Genomic DNA, 19,347 nt, shown 5'->3' with positions numbered 1-19,347 from the left:
TGTTGAGGTTACTGGTAGGAAATTATTCACGTCCTCATTCTTCTTACGTCAATAACAAGCTGCATTATACATACAAGGAAATAAAGTACGTTAAACAGTGTCAAATAATTTACTTGCAATTATAACAGCGAATTTCACCTTACGTGCGAATAAACAGATATATCACTGTGATGTGTGGACACATCTTTGTTGTTCACAAGCTGCAATATACTACAGTCTCTTATGTGGCGGCCGGTCGCTGTTGTCGAGCGGTTCTAGGCGCTTCAGTCCGGAACCGCGCTGTTGCTGCTGTCGCAGGTTCGAATCCTGCCTCGGGCATGGATGTGTGTGATGTCCTTAGGTTAGTAAGGTTTAGGTAGTTCTAAGTCTAGGGGACTGATGATGTCAGATGTTATGTCCCATAGTGCTTAGAGCCATTCGAACCATCTTATATGGCCTTCTCGCTGTGAAAGGATCATCTGTTATTCCTGCACTGTAAAGTTAGAAGTTCTTATGATAGTTTCCACGTTTTATGCTCCACCTGTTGAGAAACGCAACTCATTGTAGTACCGGAGCTATCTTTTGCTATATACAATAACGACATCCTTTCAGCAGTCCGCAGTGACGGGCGCAAGGTAATCAGTGAAGCTGAGTCTAAGGCCGTCACCGCCATTTGTGGACGTGACGAGCGAGATGCATGCCGGAACAATTACCGCTGGTTCGGAAGCTGTCACTGCGTCATAGAAAGTGGCCCGTGCAGGAAAGTGTATCACGCCGAACCTAACCCGCTGGTCTAATTGGCTTTTCAGCAGTGGGTCAGTTGACGCGTTTCTCTCAGCATCGACGGTCGTGCTTCAGTGAAGGGCGTCTTTGGTGTGGACGCCTGCAGACCGTCTGACCTGCTCTCAATGACTCCGTGGAACTTCTTCAAGGATAGCCGAGATGCGAGATGTGGATTCCAAATAAATGCCGCCGTGTTTTCTGGAGAAATGGGAATTATTAGCGACGAGACTACAAGGCCCATACAGTCACTGGAGCTGATATCTACAGCACATCCGTAGAGGAAGAAAAAAAGAAAAGCAAGAAAAATTAAGATGTACCGTCCCGTCAACGACGTGGTCTTTAGTGATGATGCTCAAGCAGTCTGGGGAAGAACATGGAAGTATATTGGACGCGTCGTTTTCAAAGGAAAGGTACCCGGTATTTGTCCTTTTTACTCTAGGGGGAATGGAGGGTACGACTCCACCCAAAAATTTAATTTTACTTCTAGTCAACCGATTTTTACCGAGTTTTACAATCATACCAGTCACGTGGAGATGTAGCAATATCCAAGCTTTGAAGTCTAGAATTTAACTGAAGTTTTGAATTTTTAAGATGGTTTCAATGGTAGTTTTGAAAACCAACATGCGTACGCAGACCCAATTTTCACAGTGCAGATTTTTTAAGTACATTCACAAGACATTGTTCGATAGTTCTATGCATTCAGTTCATGAGAAGTTTTATCAATTTACTCTCAGTATTTTTTCGACTCAAAAATTTTCTGTAATCATCGATAGATAAAAGTAATAATAAAATAGAAAAACGACAGTTTCGGTAATAATAATGCAAGCACTTCAAGACCACTTCCTACAAAAATTTCGGTTAGATTGTTTAATATCAACCATAAAAAAGTCGGCACTGAATTTAGATGAAAACGGGAAAACAGATTTTAAATTTTTATTAAAGAAATGAATGCTAGCACAACACACATCCATTGAAATTAACCAGTACCAAACGTTTTTCCTGTAAGACTTCTTCTTGAATTGCAAAACTAGGGTAGCCTGTTTGTAGAATTTTTCCTTCTCCAGGCAACGTCTTTTGGACTGCTTGATCTGTCGTTTATCTCTAGATCAGCAGACCTCCTTCTGAAATTGTGATGAAGGACTACTGGGACTCTTGCTTTCTTCAGTCTTCGAACATCACATACCCCATATTTATCTGGGAAACAGCTTCTGCAAAGCCCAAAACTTATTTTTTTCAGTTTATCGCAGTCGCTCGTGCAGTCCGTATTTCAAGTATTTCTTAGACGTATTTGTAACTCGAATGCAGCTAGAATCCTCTTGCGATGTATGAGTGAACACTCCAAAGATGTGAAATATCCATAAAAATTTTTTTTCAAGAAAGTTGAAGTTTTAGGGTGGAGTTTCCCCTTAAGTGGTTTACAGAAACCATGCATAACCCAAATTTGGATAGGAACTACCGTCGCCCGAAATGTTAGTCCAGTGGCTTACAAACTCGGCCTGTAACCGTATGGGAAGGCTATGTTGAGTGGAAACGGTATATCGAATCTTCTCCCTGACGCCCGGAGTTAGACTACCTTTGATGTTTTTTAACCATCTTACAAAAATACTGATATTTTTCTGCCTACAAACCTGCAGCCGATTTTACCCGTCATAACAGCCGAACAAAACGTATGTCCCATCTCAAACTGCAGTAATGTCTACGACTGAGAAAAAGAGGTAGATAAAATTATATTACAGTAATGTAACCGTTTTACCGCTCCCGTAGCCTCCTCTGTTATTAAATTCAGATAGTTTGCCTCAACTGTAAAGTCTGTTGTGACCATGTTAAGAGGGGGTTTATGTTTCGAGTTACGCTTCCGAAATGTCTTGGAATATTAAAGGTGCTGTAACAACTTTTTTATTCTGTACTTGCATTATGCGATCGTGAGTTTGATGTTTGTGAGCGAAATGACAAAGAAATACAGTTGAACATTTAAGATCAGTGCTTTAAAATGATTTATACTAGTGTGATTACTGTATAGCTGGTTAGGAGAATGATTTTTTTTTTTCAAAAATCGGCATACATTCGCTTCTTTATTGTGCAACATCTGACACTGTGAACAGTGAGAAGTGCTTGCATGTGGTTAACAAACCTATTGAACGGAATCACCAACTGAGGAACATATCCAGCCCGTCAAAGACGGACTACTTAATCGTGTAAAATTCTCAATTTCGGTGCTTCAAAACTAAATGGAGCGAAACTTACCTGGCTGAAATGCAAAACCCTTTAGTCAATCGAAAGGGTGGGCTATATAATAACGGTAAACAGCAATCCCTACTTCGATTCACTGACCGTAGAAGATTCTTTACATACCGCTTTTAAGATTTGTCTATTGTTGATGCATGGCTGTGTTCTCTACTTACTACACAGAATTATTATAAGGTATTCAACATTTGAGAAAAACATTTTACGTACAACTATATAAAGGTGTTTTTGCAGTAATGAATATCCTAACCCGCGTGCCGACAGACATTAATTATGATGTGTACGTGAACTTACGAATCAACTAACTTATTTTCTAGAAATATACTTGAATTTACGACACATTTTGGCCTCATTAAGAAAACCTGTTTCCGAATATCGCACAATTATAGTAAAAATGTAATTCCGGATTAAGGCTAATTCGAAGACTGGAATGTATATATGGGAAAAAGGCCACAGCTTAAAGTCGTGTTCACACGGAACTGTAGTTCGTTTGCAATATAAGCGTATGGGGCGGTAGGCGCAGCATTTTTTTTTTTTTTTTTAATATCATAGTATTAAGGCGTTTAGCAAAGACGCTTAACTGTGATACTAAATCGGATTGTTAAATTGGATTTCGCAACAAATAGTTATAAGTTATGTATAACGGACAGTAAAATGGAGAAGTATGCAAAAAAGTAAACTGTTGATCATTTCACAAGTATTCGCCATAACCGTTAATACATTTTTTTTTCGTATATCCATAATTGAAATGGACGATTTGGGACGTCAGCTAGTATAATATATGTTAAAAAAATGACGAAAATCTTTCAGCTGTATTAAGATGTTGGTTTTATTGGCGACTAGTTTCGATGTTGTTACAACATCATCTTCAGGTCCATACTTGTTGACAGCAACCGTATGTGTCTAAAAAAATGTGTATGCCTGGCATGGAATACGCCTGTCTCACCACTGACTACTAGTGTTAGACACATACGGTTGCTGTCAACAAGTATGGCCCTGAAGATGGTGTTGTAACAACATCAAAACTAGTCGCCAATAAAACCAACACCTTAATACAGCTGGAGGAATTTGGTCATTTTTTAACATATAGTTAATACATTTATCCCACTGTGAGACAAGACGGTGAGTGTCATCATGGAGAAATGTTTGGGGTTGCCTACGGAACCGTGATTGTACGCAGATGTGCATCTCTTCGTCCGAAGCAAATTGAAGGCCACGGACGTCTTTCTCCAGGGCTCCAAAAATATGGAAATTCCATGGGGATAGATCGTGACTGTATGGAGGAAGTGCAAGGGCCTCTGCAACCTGAAGGCCCGCCCACGATGCAGAAGCTTCGCTGAGAAGCGGTTATACTTCCTCCATACAGTCACGATCTCTGCCCGTGCGATATGCATGTATTTTTTTGGAGCCCTGAAGGAAATTCGTAACGGTACATTTGCTTCGGACAAACAGGTGTATGCCTGGGCACTGTCATGGTTCCACAAGCAACCACAACCATTTTCCGTGAAGACATTGACCGTCTTTGTCTCACAGTGGGATAAATGAATTATCAGTTAAAACGGTCACTTTTGTAATAATAGATATGTGGCTTATTTTTTTCCATCTACTTCGTCTTCATTTGACTGCCCCTTATAATAATACTCATGAGACGGTACACAATTAAGTCTTGTTCGGAAGCACAAAATAACAAGAAATTAGGCAGTCAAATTTTGTAGACTACGGTATCACTAAGCTTTTAATGATCATTCGTCAGACTGAGTTTCGAGAAGCATTGCTAGGAGCTGAGAGTTATGTCACATTCGATTAAAACGTTTCCGCGAATTTAACACAGTTCCAATGGCATCATCGAACCTACTTTCACAACAGCGCGTTACTCAATAACTGTTCTTCGTAACTGTTCTTACTCTGTGGAATCCGGCACCGCAGAACTGTTCCTGGAGAATACATTTGTTACGACATATTTCGTGGAGAACGACTCCAGTTTCCTAAGAAGACATTCTGGGGGTACACTTGGAGACTCATTCTGATGTTTTTAAGAGTAAAATATGGAAAACAAATGGATGCAGATAGCGAACGTGGGTGCTCAGACGTCAGAGTCTTTGACTAAAGTGAGACTTGTGATGTACAAGACTACAGTGAGCACAGCGTGTTAGAACTTTGCACTGAACGAAATCAGAGTTTAATGTTCTCATCCATTGTTGGATACCACGAAGATTGAAAATACCTGCCACGGAGTATCGAGTACTTTTCAGCAGCAGTTACCGTATGAGAGAAGCTCTACCGTCACTGTGATACATCCGGAACGCTGTTTTCCAACAAGACAAAGCGCGACCTCGTACACCTTGGCTCTTCTTCCAACCACAGTAGGTATTAGTGTCTTTCCCTCTGGCTGAAGAGGCGCTATACGATCATCAAGGATAAGCTGTTTGCTGCAGAAGGTAAGCACCGTAACTATGTTCTTTTGTGTGAAATTCTACAGCGTCTATCTGTTCCTTGTGATGATTTGAGGTATTTGTGATTACGTGCTACTTGAGAAACGTTACTAGTGTGAAGCTTCGATAGTGAACTTCTCCACTTTCAGTTAATTGCGGCATGAATTTAGTTTACACGTGCCGTGAAATTCAGTTCGTGTTTCCTTCACGGAAAGGCGATCCTTACAAATACAGAATGCGCTATCCATTAATGTGAGCCTGCAAGCACAGATTTCTGTAAGCTATGTTTGGAAGATAAGTAAATAGAGAGAGGAAGAAGTGGAATAAAGTATATACCTTCTTCTTGCTTTCTATTCTCTACTCCAAGTGAAGATCGGACTGTTTGAGATCCAGCACCATCACAGAATTAGAGTCTTAGTTTTTTCAGTTAAATGTCCCAGATCTGTTCGTTTCTACGACCGCCAGCGCTAAGGAGTAACAATACTTACACACATCACCTGCAGGATTTGTGTGATGCTGAGACAGTACCAAATTTCGTATCAACGAATTCACTTTGAGCAAAACCTCACAGCAATATTAATAAACAACATATAAAAATGGCGGAAATACCTAGATTTTTGAAGTCGTGTGTAGTGCACTTTTTAAAATTTGTTTTGACGTTTGGAGAAGAAGTGATTGTATTTAAAACTCAAATGTTTTACAGCCATAACAGTATGTAGCGGATTAACCGAGCGGTCTAAGGCGCTGCAGTCATGGACTTTGCGGCTAGTGTGTGTATGTGTGTTTGTCCTTAGGATAAAAATGGCTCTGAGCACTATGGGACTTAATATCTGAGGTCATCAGTCCCCTAGAACTTAGAACTACTTAAACCTAAGGACGTCACACACATCCATGCCCGAAGCAGGATTCGAACCTGCGACCGTAGCGGTCGCGAGGCTCCAGACAGAAGCGCCTAGAACCGCTCGGCCACTCCGGCCGGCTGTCCTTAGGATGATTTAAGTTAAGTAGTGTGTAAGCTTTGGGACTGATGACCATATCAGTTAAGTCCCATAAGATAAAAAAAAAAGTATGTAGCGAGGTAGTACACCTGAGCCGTTGTCTGTGATGTAGCTGAAGCCCGAAAACATACGAAAGTAGGTCACAGAAGTGTTTGGTACTTAACGACCATCGAAGCTGAAACCGTTGGATACAGACAACTGCCTCATTTCTGGCGGGTGGCAGTGGCCTTGGTTACTTGTATTGTACTGATAACTGTAAAAATTTAAACGAGACTGTTTGCGTGGAAGTGAGCGGGTCAGCGGCGTCATACACGTGTGACTGAGATTTATGAACCACGGCATATCATGGTGTTCATCGGAAGAAGTTTACAATTCCTTCAGAGAAATGGTTCATTAGGCTCACCAATACGCATTCGTAACTACATCTTCAACACTAAACTACCGTTATTCATTGCATATTAATTTAAAAACGCTTTTGAGACTTTGTAGTCTCGTGTACGTCCATAGAATTTGAAGACCAGCACAAAAGTAACAAGGAATATTCACAATGAGTATTTATAGTTTACGAATAGAAACGAATATGAGGCAGGAATGCTGCTCCTTTGCAGATGTTATCTATTAGTTTAGTTCTGAAGTTCCCCTAACGCAGATTGTCTCTGTCGAGAAACAGAAATGAAAGTATATGAACTTGGTCACAATTACTGTCCATTCATTCCCTTGATTGTGATGAATAACCAAAAATGCCTCAGAAGAGATGTATAAGATAAATTAAATTCTGAAAAATTTATTGACAGAAATTCTCATACTCGAAAACGGAAATTCAACTATTTGACTTAAACCAGCATTAAGATATGTGACGTGAATTCTTCTATCGTAAGTGTATTATAACACTATTATCATTATTAGCATTGTCGTTTTTAAGGCTTTAACACCCCCATTGTTATCTTCAGTAATACTCGATATGCTATAATGCGTCCTTTTGTTGTTCAGACAAAGAACATAAAAAGAATATTTATAGAAACATAAAAAATGTGGGCATTTCAGGTAGGGGGTCTTCTCTGTAATCTGCGACGCGTTGTAACAACAGAAGTTGTTAGATCAGTTTGGTAAATTTTTTTGTGTTTTCTAGCTATTAAATTGAAATATCAAATAAAATGCATAAAAATGTTTTTGTAACTATTTTTTAGATATGACACAGCACTACAGACATTAAAAATGCATCTCTAATACTACTTCAGGCTTAGTATGCCTCAAGTGTCTCCATATTTCGTCTTCGAATGGAGGTAACTTAAAAAAATGTAAACTGTCCTGATTGGTACTTTAATATTCGTTTACCTTTGAGTGTATAAATACCCTCACAAGGTAAAGTTTTGCACACGTCGGCAACTGTAGACCTTGCTTCATTGGATTACATGTCAAAACCTCATCGGTATTGATGCAAATATGCTGCATACGAGTACATACGAGGAGACGACATGTGTATAGACTCGGCAGCCTGTTTGAGTGAATTCGCCATGTCACAAACCGTGCAGGATGTAGGCTTCGTGCCTCTGCGCTGTCCGACCGCTATTTCACGAAACCGTTCAAGACCAACACAGTTGTCTGGGACATCCGAGGGTGGAGAAACAGCGAATGTTTACGTGGAGCTTACAAATACGTCAGGGACGCACCACTTTCCCTGGGGCTCCTGTAGTGCACAAACACTACGGAGGAAACGTGAACACGTGTATGCAGCGAGAACCAAGCCACATTCTCTCCTTGTATTTAGGTTGTGACGCGCAGCGATCTCCAGACATACGCAATACAAATTACTGATATCTGGAAAGAGCAGAGTTGTACTTCTGCTAACGCAGGAAAAGTCTTCAGTGTGTGCGGTGTTTCAGGCAACGTATTCACGAATAATTCTTTGTTACAGATTTATGAAACGTGAACGAGGTTTTCAGAAAACAACAGATGTACGGCACTCGAAAAAAAAAATCTTCCTTGTTGGTGCACTAACCACAGACGAAACTCCAAATATCGCGGTAAAGAAAGTAAATTAAATGTGGATGGTAATTCTACAGGTTGTTCAACAAACACAGACTTTCTAGTAATAAGGGCGTACATATTTTGCTGTATTGATAGTACTAGTAATACTTTAATCTATCGAGATATGAGTACAACAATATTTACGTCTTTGACGGATTGTTACTCATTAATATTAGAATCATTGTTTACTATGTTTCTGCGTCTTATGAAGAGAGCCGGCAGGGGTGGCCGAGCGGTTCTAGGCGCTTCAGTCTGGAACCGGGCGACCGCTACGGTCGCAGGTTCGAATCCTGTCTCGGGCATGGATGTGAGTGATGTCCTTAGGTTAGTTAGGTTTAAGTAGTTCTAAGTTCCAGGGGACTGATGACCTCAGATGTTAAGTCCCATAGTGCTCAGAGCCATTTGAACCATCTTATGAAGTGAAAAATTTTACATTTCTGAACAAATAAGGTAAGCTACCAATCTCTGCACTACTTTTAAATCCTATCAAGGTACGACTTAATATTTGTGCAGCTGTTTTCAGACATTACCTCATCACAGACAGCATCATCTGCGAAAAAGCTGAAGTTGCTATTTATATTGTCTGCCACGTCGTTAATATACACCGATGAGCCAAAACATTATTGCCACCTGCTTAATAGCGTGTTGTTCCACTTGTCAAACACCGTACAACAGAGACTCTGCTTACCATGAATTCTACAAGGCGTTGACGGATTCCAGAAGTGTATGGCACGAGATGTCTAGGTACAGGTTAAGCAATTTTCGCAAAGTACGGGTTGGTGGTTTACGGCACACTGCTGGCGCCTGATATGTGTTCCTGTGGGTACAGATGCGGCACATTTGCTGGCCAAGACATCAATGTGAGTTCACTATAATGCCCTTGAAATCACTGTTGCACGATCCTGACTTTACAACACGGACAATTATCCTGCTGGAAGATGTCAACGCCTTAGGGCGGGGGGGACTTCAAGCATGAAGCGATGTTGGTGGCCCATAATAATGTTCACGCAGTTCACTACTGTGATGTAGATTACCACCACCGATCACATGAAAGCCGAACTCAATAAATCCCATAGCATAATTCTGCATTCATTGGCATGCATCTGTGACGCGGTGCGTGTTTAACACAGCCATTCGAAAGACCCAACCATTGACCTGATGTAACTAAAAATGCGATTCATTCGAAAGACGACACGTTTCTATTGATAGACAGTGAAAACGCATTGATGCTGTGTCCACTGCAATCATAACTGACGACGTAGTTGGGTTAACACAGGAACAAGTAGGGGTCATGTGTTATTTGGAGCTCCATGTTCTACAATAGCCTTTGAAAAGTGTGCTCTGAAACACTGGTGCTTGCACCAAAATTGTATTGTGTCGTCAGATCTGCCACAGATCGCTGCCTATTCTGGATTACGCAGTGGGGGGTCCTCCAACAACTGCGTTTTGCGGTGAGACGTAGTCGCTCACTAGCACACGGCCTTTCCGTTATTTCAGCATCCGTCAACCACTTTCCATAAACGCTCACGACAGTAGTACACTAACAGACGACCAGCTTCGCCGCTTCAGACATTCGCGTTTCCAGCCGAAACGCTACAACAATGTGCACTTTGTGAAAACCGCTTATATCAGTGGATTTCCGCATTTGCGGCCCGTATCTGCCTACATTCTTTCCTTAGTGCGTCACGTATATGCAACACCACCGGGAGGCATTCAACCTTGTGGTGGTCTGCGGTCACAATGTTTTGGCTCATCAGTGTACAAAATAAACAACAAGGGTCACAGTACACTTCCTCGGGGCACACCTGATGTTACTTCCACATTTGGCAATGGCTCTCCATCCAAGCTAAGACGCTGTGTCCTCGATAGCGAGAAACGCTCAATTCAGTAACAAATTTTGCCTGATACCCTATCCGTTGGTACCTTCGATAATAATTGTGGGTTGAGATGCTGAATCAAATGCTTTTTGAAAGTAAAAACAAAAAATTCTGCAACTACCTAACCGTTTTGTTTTACGGTTTTCAGAATGTTGTATAACAAACAAACTACCTGATTGCAAAAATTTACATGTTTTGTGTCACTACTCGTTTACTATGGAATCTTCTTAAAATACTGAATCGTTTCATTTAAAGAGATATATTTCTTAATACTTACTGTAGACATAAAGGTTGTAGGTACTACTTTTACAGAAAAATGCTCATTCTGTAGATACCATGGCTTGATGTAAACCTTATTTTATTCCACGGATAGTTTATCAAATATTCCGCGCCCAAACTACACGAGACGTCATTTGTATATGAAACTACCCTCCACTTCTTTTATTAATGTTACGGGGCGAGATGAAGACTGATTGAAGACGCAGATATTCGCAAGTTGTTGGATTGAAACTTTGATCTGTATGAAATATGAGACTGTAACATTACAACCTTCTAGATATTGTACACTGTACTAGGCAGGGAGACCGTAGATCGAATGCCAGTCGCGCCTGCTAATTTGGAAATGTTAGGGCCCCAGTTCAAACAGGGTGCTGACTGCAACCATATCGCTTTGTACAAAGAAGGTATCTTCTCGTATACCATTATCAGATGAAGATCTACCAGCGCTGATGATTTTGTTACACAGAAAACATTAAGTTCCAGGAGACAGCCATGACTGCTCGTTAGAAAAGGGACCATCCTTCCCCAATGTCACTACTGATCTCGGTATCAACAGAACGTTGAACTCCTTCATTGTTGCACTTCTTAACGCTTTCACACAGCCAGTAATGTGGAGGTCTCTATCATGGTTTACTACCTTCGCTGTCACCGACCATTTGTCAAACACACCTAGGTGCAAAAGAAACCATTACTGGCGGTGTGAAAGCGTTAGGAAGTGCAAGAATGAAGGAGTTCAACGTTCTGTTGATATCGAGATCAATAGTGACATTGGGAAACGATGGTCCCTTTTCTAACGAGCAGTCATGGCTCTCTACTAGGCCGGCCGAGGTGGCCGAGCGGCTCTAGGCGCTACAGTCTGGAACCGCGCGACCGCTACGGTCGCAGGTTCGAATTCTGCCTCTGGCATGGATGTGTCTGATGTCCTTAGGTTAGTTAGGTTTAAGTAGATCTAAGTTCTAGGGGACTGATGACCACAGCAGTTAAGTCCCATAGTGCTCAGAGCCATTTGAACCTCTGTACTAGAACGGCCACATAGCGTAGACGCGCGGTCTAGGCGTCTTGTCACGGTTCGTGCGGCTCCCCCCGTCGGAGGTTCGAATCCTCCCTCGGGCGTGGGTGTGTTCGTTGTCCTTAGCGTAAGTTGCTTTAAGTTAGATTAAGTAGTGTGTAAGCCTAGGGACCGATGATGCTTCAAATGGTTCCAATGGCTCTGAGCTCGATGGGACTTAACATCTGAGGTCATCAGTCCCATAGACTTAGAACTACTTCAACCTAACTAACCTAAGGACATCACACACATCCATGCCCGAGGCAGGATTCGAACCTGCGACCCTAGCAGCAGCGCGGTTCCGGAATGAAGCGCCTAGAACCGCTCGGCCACAAAGGCCGGCAGGGACCGATGACCTCAGCAGTTTAGTCCCATAAGACCTTACCACAAATTTCCAAATTTTTCTCCTGGAAAGGTTTAGAAAGTTAAAGGACATTAAAACACAGGGACTCGACGGGGTCTGAGTTCTACTTCTCTCGAACACGAATCCCGTACCTTAACATCAGTCAATTGCTCCTGCACTTCACGTACTCATGCTGCAAACAGTTCAAGGAAAGTTCTGCGATGTTGTTATGAACCAACAAGTTGATTTCTCATTTATTTAAAACGTAAGCTACAACCCGTTTAGAGAACACAAGCTACTCCAAATTAGCTGGACTATATGTGATATTTCACTTGTCTTTGATTACATTTGTGTCTCATTAACAGCTGTGCCTTGAGGGTGGTGTTTAGAGACTCTGGAATCGATCATTAAGAATTCAGCTGTTCAAAGGAAGTAAATTTTACGAAGAAAAGGGAAGTAAGTAATAATATAGATGTGTTCCTATCATCTTCCAATAGATCTTCTCTTTACTTAACTAGGAATTTTTAGTGAAATAACTGTACTCGAAGCAGTTACGGTTATATCTTAACTGCCCAGTAACACTTTCAGTCAGTTTACTTTGGTCAAGGTCTAATCTTTACAATTTTGTTCGTATTCCGCAGCAAGCAGTTGTGTTGCGCGAGTCATTTTATACGTATTTTCCTTTTTTGTTTGCTTTTATTTTTGTGTCATGTGTAATTATTAGCGACTAACAATGAATTACGAGCTTTTATAAAATCTGAAAGATATACAACCAGACGCCAGTTACAGGAGTCGAAGGGCATGAAAGGAATACTGTGGTTGAGAAAGGAGTGAGACAGGCCTGTAGCCTATCTCCTATGTTAATCCTATATGTATATTGAGCAAGCAATAAAGAAAACGAAGAAAAATTTGAAGTAGGAATTAAAGTCCAGGGAGAAGAAATAAAAACTTCGTTTGCTGGTGACATTGTAATTCTGTCAGCAAAGGATGTGGAAGAGCAGCTGAATGGATGGACAGTTTCTTGAAAGGAGGATATAAGATGACCATTAACAGAAGCAAAACGAGGATATTGGAACGTAGTCGTATATATTCAGTTGAGGCTGCGGGAATTGGATTAGGAAACGAGACACTAAATGTAGTAGGTGAGTTTTGATATTTGGGCAGCACAGTAACCACCTACAAAATAGCTCGTGTTCATAGAATCCAACTTTCCGTACGTTGTTAACTCGAAAAAGGAGCCGCGACTCTTCGATTTCAAATACCTTATCTATGTTACGACGGGAAAAGGTATCTTGTTTCAGATATCCAGTACCAGATTAATACTTTACATTCTGCTGTATGAACATTATGTATGTGAAGCGTCATAGAAAACTGAAATTCTCTGTCTTACTTCATCTAATGTCTACTTTTGCAAGTAAATAGTAAGAAAACAGTTTGGTAGAATTCACTTATTGCGATGCAGTCGGGCTCCCAGTTTGATGAAATGTATAGCCTGGTGTATCACATTTTTGTTAACAATATAACACAGTTATTTTTATAAGAAAAAAGTGGGCCACCTGTCAATTCCCATGAATGATCCTACTTTGCACCCTTACTAGTCATTCCTTTAAGAAATGAAATTAAATGAATTTTTTTCTGTTACATTAAATGAAAACAAGTATATATGTATATTCTGATGGAATACACGCAGCTGTTTATGCGTCACCTGGTGTGCTCGCGCTGCTGCTAACTAAATTCAACTGTATCGACGTCCACTCATGTCCCGTAATAAGTGGTTCAAGTAATATGGAAAAAAACACAGTTGGAAACGATAGTGGTTTTCTAGCCTCAGCGTTGATATTGCAACCTTTATCGGTCTTCTTTCGTTGAGAGTAACTTATAGTTTAGAAATTCGAACTGTTCTTGTCTCTTGAGGAATCTATGTCATTGCCGATAGCTAGTAACACCTAAACAGTTTGTAACATTGTGAATTGCTCTTTCACTCACTTTACTCACAACAGCACAGAGAAAAGAAAAATAGTTAGTCAATTGTGAACTGTCTGAAGAATATTGGGAAGAATGATTTATTTATAAATCTAAACATATCTTCTTAATATGGCTACAGTGGCACGGAGGTAGTGCTGCTGTCCGGGAACTGGAAGGATGATAAGGATTTAACGTTCTGTGTAGACTGATATCATTAGCTCAAGTGAGCACGGTCGACCATATCAAAGAACCAGTCTGACATTCATCGCAAGTGATGTAAGAAAACAAAAGAAATCAAGAATGCCAGGGGAACGTTAGAACTCAGTTCAGTATCTCAAATCGTAGTGCCATCTTTCCTGATCAGCCGTGCGACCTTGAGTCACAAGAGCGAGGATAATTTATTTTATTTCGACGAAAGAATACTGTCTGAAAAGTAAATACTGCTAATCTCAGTAAAATAGTTGGTGGCAGTAATTTGTTCTGAAAGTACTATATCAAAGAATTTATTGCCAAAATTACTAAAACTGGCGGATTACGGCGTTATTGCCAAAATCTAGGGTCCTGTCATACAACGTAGGGCACTATTGGAATGAAGGCCTGTCTGATTTTTTTTCCCTCAAGATACATCAGTTGTCATCTGGTGGAACTTAGTGAACTAATCAAGGTCGGCCATCAACACGTATGATCTCCTCCAAAGATATGAGAGACGACACATGAAGAGTGCACACCTTAACATTCCACCAGGGCAGTCATCCGAAGTGCATCCGCAATCCTTTAATTGCTGATTTTTCGCTTTAATGATCACACACAATGATATTTAACGGAAATTCAGTAATCTGAGATAGCCGAATGGTTCTAAGCGCTTCAGTCCGGAACCACGCTGCTGCTACGGTCGCAGGTTCGAATCCTGCCTCGGGCATGGATGGGTGTTATAATCCTTAGGTTGGTTAGGTTTACGTAGTTCTAAGTCTAGGGGACTGATGAAATCAGATGTTAAGTCCCATAGTGCTTAGAGCCATTTTAAGTAATCTGAGAGGAAATTAGCTGCACACTATTTATGTTTATTCCATGAATTCTGTGTCAGCTAGGGGCTGAACATTATGTCCTCCATATGTATGCGCTTTCGAAGACGAGCTTTTTGACGACACGCACTTAAAAGGCCTTCATTTGATGGCTGTTGGAAATAGGGCGGTTAGGAAATACATTGTCCGCCCAGTGCAGTCTACAAAATCCTATGTATCAATCAAATCCTGTAAGTCCCAAGAGCGCTTAAACCCCATTGTCATTAGAATCTCTCCTTTAGTTCAAAACATTATGTCTGAATGTTCGACTTCCTAACAGACACACGGATTAAGCATGCTGTAAATGATCAACACGGGATGCAATCAGGAAAGAGTAGAGATAGAGTTTCAATCCTAAAGAGTGAAAGGTAATGGACTATATTGATTGCCGGTGACTGTGAATCAAATATACCTATGGTGTCCCAGGAGGAGAGGTCAAAAATCAGCGTTGCGCAGGAGCCATCACTGGAAGCAAACGAGTTTAGTTAAAATGGGCTCAAAAAATCATACCTTATGAGCTATGAGCAATTCTTGATCTTCGGTAGTGTGAAACAAATCTCAACTACGGCAACCTCTTGTGAGAGATGGTAGTATCACCCTAAACAAGAAAAAAAAGTTCCTGTGTAAACATGGGCTCCAGAGTTCATTCCTTAAGAACTACACTTGTTCATCTTCGCTGCTGTGCAACACGTCTCTTCTACTGAACAAGTACTCGTAGCTCTTAAGGTATGAATTTTGGAGCCCATGTTTCCTAGATAATTTTCTCTTCGAACTGCGAAAAAAAAAAGAAACCAAAGATCTTTCAGTAAGATTTGTTTCACAGCACCAGAGATGAAGAAGTGCTCATAGCTCTCAAGTCCATGTTTACTAGGCGTTTTTATTTCGAATGATTGCTCCCATCATATTCTTCAGTATTGACCACTCCTGCTTGGACACCGTGAATGTTGATAACCATAGGCAACCAGTCATTATCACGAGACTGGTTTCGGCCGTAAAAATAAAATATTTATCATCCAGTATGCATACCACAGCGTTTAATAGAAAGCGAAAATCATGAATCGCTTTATAATGATTATAGGCCTCACTGAAATACGCGTGAACACTTCATTGGCTGTTTGTGCCTAGATCCAATCGTACGGATGTCACACACTTGAGAAGTGTGTCTGTCAGGTTTTGTACTACACAAAGAACTGATCTGTGCATACACCGCACGAAAATGTATGTCGGTTAGGCACAAAATGATGCGACACACGCTATGAATCACATAAAGTCCCGGAAACACTGTGTACAGTCTTCGGCGTCGTTGTCGAATCGAGAGCTATTGTACTCAAGCGGGCTGGTACTCACCGCGGAAGAGCTTGCGATAGGCGACGCTCCGGAGTGGGGCGCCAGAGGCTGTCTGGAAGGTTGTGAGCGGCGCTGCGCTGGAGTGGAAGCGTCGCGGCGTAGCCGGAGCGATAAGGTGCGAGTGAGCGAGGCGCCCGGCGCGACTTCTCCAGATATATAGTCGCTGCGACCGCGGCCACCGGGGGGGGAGAGAGAGCGACGAGAGGCGACCCCTCCCCCGCCACGCCGCTGGTCCGCCGACGCTGTCCCCGTGGACTGCCGCCGTCAGCACGTGGTCGCCCCTTCCAACTCATCTATGGAATACACCATAATCAACAGGAGGTGCTGACCAGAATGAAGGCGTACGGCAATAGGAGTAAACAGGGGTCGGCTAATGAACCGTTTGCCAGGTAACTGCGAAAGTTTGGTGACGTACCGCCATTGACTTCAGAATCAAATTTTGTCGTGTTGGTTTTGTGGTCTTCAGTCCAAAGAGTGGTCTGATGCAGCTCTCCGTGCTACTGTATCCTGAGCAAGCCGTTTCATCTTCGAATAACTTTTGCAACTTACATCCTTCTGAATCTGCTTACTGTATTCATCTCCTTGTCTCCCTCTACAATTTTACTCCCTCCACACTACCCTCCAGTGCTAAGTTATTGATACTTTGATGATCCAGAATATGTCCAAAATACTGATCCGTTCTTCTAGTCACGTTGTGCCAGAAATTTCTTTTCTCTCCAGTTCATTAGTTGCACGATCTACCTATCTAACTTTGAACATTTTTGTGTAGCACTACATTTCAGATGTTTGTATTCTCTCCTTGTTTAAACTCTTTGTCGTCCAAGTTTCGCTTCCATACATGAGTACTCTCCATACAAACAGCTTCAGAAAAAACTTCGTGACAGTTAATTTTGTATTCGATCTTAACAAATTTCTCTACTTCAGAAATGCTTTTCTTGCCATTGCCAGTCTACATTTTATATCCTGCCTACTTTGTCCATCATCAGTTATTTTTCTGCACAAGTAGCAAAACTCATCTATTACTTTTATTGTACCGATTTCTGATGTAATTCCCTCAGCATCCTCAGATTTAATTCGACCACACTCCGTTATCCCCGTTTTGCTTTTGCTCACGTTCGTCTTACATTTCCTTTCAAGACACTCTTCATTCCGTCCAATTGCTGTTCCAAGTCTTTTACTATCTCTGACAGAATTACAGTGTCATCAGAAACCCTTAAAGTAATCATTTCTTTCCCTTGAATTTTAAATCCTACTCCAAATTTTTCTCTTGTTTCCTTTACGACTTGCACAATGCACAGATTGAATAACATCGAGGATAGGCTACAACCCTGTCTCATTCGCTTCTCAACAACTGCATTCGTTTCATGCTCCTCGACGCTTCTCACTGCCGTCCCTATTCTGCGCAAGTTTCAAATAGCCTTTTGTTCCCTGTATTTCAGCCCTCCTACCATCAGAATTTCAAAGAGATTATTCCAGTCAAAATTGTCGAAAGCTTTCTCTAAGTCTACAAATGGTATTAACGCTGGTTTGCCTTTCCTTATGGTATGTTCTTAGATGCGTTGTAGGGTCAATATTCCTCACGTGTTCTTACATTTTCCGGAATCCAAACTGATCTTACACGAGATCAGCTTCTATCAGATTTTCCATTTTTCTGTAAAGAATACTTGTTACTATTTTGGAACAATGACTTTTTAAACTGGTAGATCGGTAATATTCAAACCTGTCACCACTTTCTTTCTTTGTAATTGGAATTATTACATTCTTTTTGCTGTCTGAGAGCATTTCTCAGACATGTTGCTCACCAGATAAAACAGCTTTGTCGTAGTTGGCTTTTCCAAGGCTTTTAGTAATTCTGATGGAATGCCGTTTACTCCCGCGGCCTTGTTTCAAGTTAGGTCTTTCAGTTCTCTGTTAAATTCTTCTTTCATTATCATAACTCTCACCTCATGTTCATCTACGTCTTCTTCCATTTCTATGATACTGCATTCAAGTTTATCTCCCTTATATAGTTCGTCTACATACTCCTATCTTTAAGCTTTCCGTTCTTCGCTTGGGACATTTTCCATCTGAGCTCTTGATACTCATAGTGCCTCTTCACTTTTCTTCAAAGGCCCCTTTAATTTTCATGTAGACGTTATCTATCTTTCCGCTAGTAAAATATACTTCTAAATTCTTACCCTTGTCCTTGCATTTTTCACTTCCGGCCAAACTCATTTAGACATTTCTATTCCCTGCATTTTTATATTTTCTCCTTTCAACAGTTAAATTCAGTACATGTGTTATCCAAGGATGGTACTAGGCCTTGTGTTTGTGCCTATTTGTTCCTCTGCTGCCTTCAGTTTCTCATACCTCAAAGCTACCCATTTGTCTCTGTTGTATCCATTTCCCCTGTTGTAGCCAGTCGTAGCTCCCTCTGAAACTGTATCTTGTCGTAATCCGATGGAACGGTTTGGGTTTGACAGATACCTGGAGAACGCCACCTGCCATTATGTCTACTGCTATCAGTGAAGTATGGGGGAGGCGGGGTTATGGTATGGGGACGTTTTTCGTGGTCAGAATGTGGTCTCTTTATTGTGCTTAAGAAATCGCTAAATACGCAAGAATATGAAAACATTTTACTGTATTGTTACAGCGTACAGCAGAGGAACAGTTCGGACACGATGTTTGTTTGCATCAGCATAACAATCTTCCCTGTCAAAGTAGAATCTGTGACGCAGTGGTCTGTGGACAATGACATTCCTGAAATCGACTGAGCTGCCCAGAGTTCCCACCTGAACCCTATGGAACATGTTTGGTATGAGTTAGAACGTCAGCTTCCCTCCGGATCCCAGCGTCCAACATCACTACTTTCCATTGGTATCGGCTCTTGAGGAAGAGTGGGATATTGTTCCTTCAAAGCTATTCATAAACCTGACTGAAAGTGTTCCCAGGAGATCACAAGCCCTCATAAAGACGATACACCT

The 19,347-nt window shown here is 41.3% G+C and overlaps 1 protein-coding gene across 1 annotated transcript in view; it reads right to left on the bottom strand.

Moving 5' to 3' along the window:
- LOC124796076 (acyl-CoA Delta-9 desaturase-like) overlaps positions 1–16,493 on the bottom strand; it is a 145,535-nt gene extending 129,042 nt beyond the window's left edge. Inside the window, exon 1 of the mRNA XM_047260162.1 lies at positions 16,385–16,493. The gene's annotated coding sequence lies outside the window, so the exon portion shown is untranslated. The remainder of the gene's footprint in view (positions 1–16,384) is intronic.
- Between the last annotated feature and the right edge of the window lie 2,854 nt (positions 16,494–19,347).

Source organism: Schistocerca piceifrons, chromosome 4 (assembly GCF_021461385.2).
Source record: "Schistocerca piceifrons isolate TAMUIC-IGC-003096 chromosome 4, iqSchPice1.1, whole genome shotgun sequence".
Taxonomy (NCBI): Eukaryota; Metazoa; Arthropoda; class Insecta; order Orthoptera; family Acrididae; genus Schistocerca; species Schistocerca piceifrons.
Note: the sequence above shows the minus strand (reverse complement) of the source record. Positions and strands in the feature narration are given on the sequence as shown.